We start from the raw sequence: 3258 nt of genomic DNA on the forward strand, positions 1-3258 counted from the left end.
AAAAAAATAATTTACTAAATAAGATATTGGAATGCAAGATAACACACTACAATACAACATAATACAATATAATTGGAATTGAAGCTAAGAAATCAAATATAATGAGAGAGAGCGTCCAAAAACCAAAGGCCTTACTCTAATGCTGAGGCGATACGTCTAGCCGGGATGAGCAGAAGAGAAAAAAAAAAGGGACATCTTGTGACAATGCGAACAGTTTTATCTTTCTGTCTGAGCGGAAAATGGAAACAGAATAACACAAAGAGCCCTGGAGTAAGTAGTTCTTCTCTTCTGAGAACCAGGTACCTGGAACTATCCACGATCCATGAAACTGGAGCATTAACTCTTTAACTCCCAGTGCACTACATGATGTTATGATGTGGAATAACGATAACAAAAGCCATAAAATCATGACAAGGAGCAAGTAAAAAATAAATGGGTTATTGTTGCATTTGTATTATTTGTTACCTATATTAGCATCTCAGTAAAAGCTTCTGTATACTGAAATGCTTGGCTACTCTTTTCACTCTATAGGAGTATCAGATCTGCAATCAGGAACCAATCTACTAACACACATGTATGGTACAGGGTTCATTTCTCTTGAACCAAAAGCAGAAAAAAAAATGAGTTGTGAGGAACAAGTCCTCTGGCAAATCTGAGAATAAGGACAATCAAACATGAGGAAGTAATTCTGTTAAGGGTAGCTTACTTTGGGGTTTATTTACATTCATGTAATCTCCAGCTCCAAATCAACCTAGCCAGGAAATTTTGATTGTCATTAGAGAGACTTCTTCAACATGCCATCAACAGAAAACAGCCCTTTCAAGCCATCATATTTCCCCCTCTCATTACACAGAACTGTCTTGACATGTTTTGCACAAACTCAACCCTTAAAGAAGGCATTTAAGAAAGCACAAGGGCAACTCACACTTACTTTACAGATTTTGAGTACAAGCTATCGTTGGTCATCTGGATGGCATTTTCACTGCTTGATCTGAACTCTGAGAGTGCAGGCTCTGATCCAAACTCCAGAGCTCCAAACTGAACATTTAACCCTGCCATATCAGCTGATCCAGGCATCTCCACAGCAGAGGCAGGAATCTTAAAAGGGAAAAACAAGCCACAGTTCCTTGTTACGCACTATCTATATTAAGGATATCGGTGACTGACACTCTCTCTTCCCTATGGGCTTCTTCAGTTACTGCCTCAAATTTAATTGTCAACTACGAGGACTGCTTCAAAAGTAATGCCTCTTGTTTTATTACATCAACCCACGATGTTAGAGGCAGATGTTGGTATGGCAATAGTCTGAACCTTTCCACTAATATGCCATTACATTTTGTTGTCATGCAACAGATGGCAGCAGAGGGGCAGTCTGACAAATGGTGTCTGACATGGAAGTGCTTATGAAGCAAAGGTGTGTGTGTCATTGAGAAAAATTGCACCCATTGACATTCGACTCTTGCTGAACATTTACGGAGAACAGTGGATGTGAGCGCAGTGTGGCAGTGGGCGTTGAGTTTCAGCAGTGGTGACAGTGACATGAAAGACAAGCCACGTTCCAGACAGCCATGCATAGCTGTCACACCACAAAATGAAAAGTTTCTCTTTCAGCTCATTCACATGAATCAGCTGATTACAACCAGGGAACTGTGTAAGGAGCTGAATATTGGCTTCAATGCATTGGAAATGATGGTGGCAACATTGGAATATTGTCAAGTTTGTGCCAGGTGGGTCCCATGAATGCTCACACAGGAACATATAGAACATCATATGCAAGTTTGTCAGGACCTATTGAACCAATACAAGGCTGAAGGTGACCGTTTCCTGGATTGCATCATTACTTGTGACAAGATGTGGTATCACCCCTACAAGCTGGAGTCAAAACAGCAGCCCATGGAGTGGTGATATGAATTCTCTATTGAGGAAAAAAATTCAAGACATAGCCCTCAGCAGGTAAAGTGATGTGCACTGTCTTTAGGGATAGTAAGGGTTGATACTTCTGGATTTCCTGGAACCCAGACAGACCATCAACACTGACCACTACATTGTGACGCTGACTAAGCTGAAGGCTTGAATATCCAGTCAGGACAGAGAAGACAACTGTTCTATTGCGACACTATAATGCCAGGCCCCATACCACTCTGAAGACCATGGAGCACATTGCCCATCTTGGCTGGACTCTCCTACCACACCCACCATATAGTTTGAATTTGATGCCTTCTGACTTCTATCTGTTCGGGACAATGAAAGATGGACTTTGTGGGCAACATTTTTCTAGCAACATGATCATAGCAGCCCTGAAACAGTGGATCACCTCTCCTGGTGCAGATTTTTACAAGCATGGCATGCAGGCTCTTGTTCATCGCTGGTGAAAATGCATAGCTAATGGTGGTGACTATATTGAAAAATAAGTGTTTTGTAGCTAAGAATTTGCTCTATCAAATAGTATTACTGTGATTTTTGTAATCTGTTGTAGTTTCCATGGAAATAAACAGGAGGCAGTACTTTCAGAGCAACCCACATAGGTAACACAGGAACACATAGAAATAACTATTTGCAAGTAAGGATTCTGCACTTTTGAAATTAGTTTGACCAGGGCCATCCTCATGTTTTATCCATCTAACATTTGCTTTAAAGCATGTGCAACCTAACATTGCTTTACCAGAAGCCTTTTAAAATATAGAGAAAACATGTAAGTGCTTACCTTTGCTCAGGAATCACATGATTCTCAGTTGGAACAGAGGAAGCAGTGAAGACTTTTGTTTCAGAAAGCTGAAAAAGATTTTGAAAGTATTTTAATCACATACTTCACATTTTTGCACCATCTGAAGAAACTCCATCTTGGTCATGTACTTCCAGATAAAAGTTTGAGCAGAGAATGGCTTGAGAACAGCCCTGAGGAAAAGGATTTGGGGGTGTCAGTTGATGAAAGACTCAACAGGAGCCAGCAATGTGTGCTTGCAGCCCAGAAGGCCAACTGTACCCTGGGCTGCATCAAGAGATGTGTGACCAGCAGGTCAGGGGAGGTGATTCTGCCCGTCTGCTCTGCTCTTGTGAGGCACCACCTGCAGTACTGCGTCCAGTTCTGGAGCCCCCAACACAAGAAGGACATGGAGCTGTTAGAGCAGGTCCAGAGGAGGGCCACAAAGATGATCAAAGGCTGGAGCACCTCCCCTATAAGGACGGGCTGAGAGAGCTGGGCTATTCAGCCTAAAGAGGAGAAGGCTCTGGGGGAGACCTTATAGTGGCCTGCCAGGA

The 3258-nt window shown here is 42.1% G+C and overlaps 1 long non-coding RNA gene across 1 annotated transcript in view; it reads right to left on the reverse strand.

The window, feature by feature from the left end:
- The window catches only part of LOC104915385, a 4426-nt gene extending 1633 nt beyond the window's left edge, over nucleotides 1-2793 (reverse strand). The window contains exon 1 of the long non-coding RNA XR_796346.3: nucleotides 2705-2793. This is a non-coding gene — a long non-coding RNA (uncharacterized LOC104915385). The remainder of the gene's footprint in view (nucleotides 1-2704) is intronic.
- Between the last annotated feature and the right edge of the window lie 465 nt (nucleotides 2794-3258).

Source organism: Meleagris gallopavo, chromosome W, assembly GCF_000146605.3.
Source record: "Meleagris gallopavo isolate NT-WF06-2002-E0010 breed Aviagen turkey brand Nicholas breeding stock chromosome W, Turkey_5.1, whole genome shotgun sequence".
Taxonomy (NCBI): Eukaryota; Metazoa; Chordata; class Aves; order Galliformes; family Phasianidae; genus Meleagris; species Meleagris gallopavo.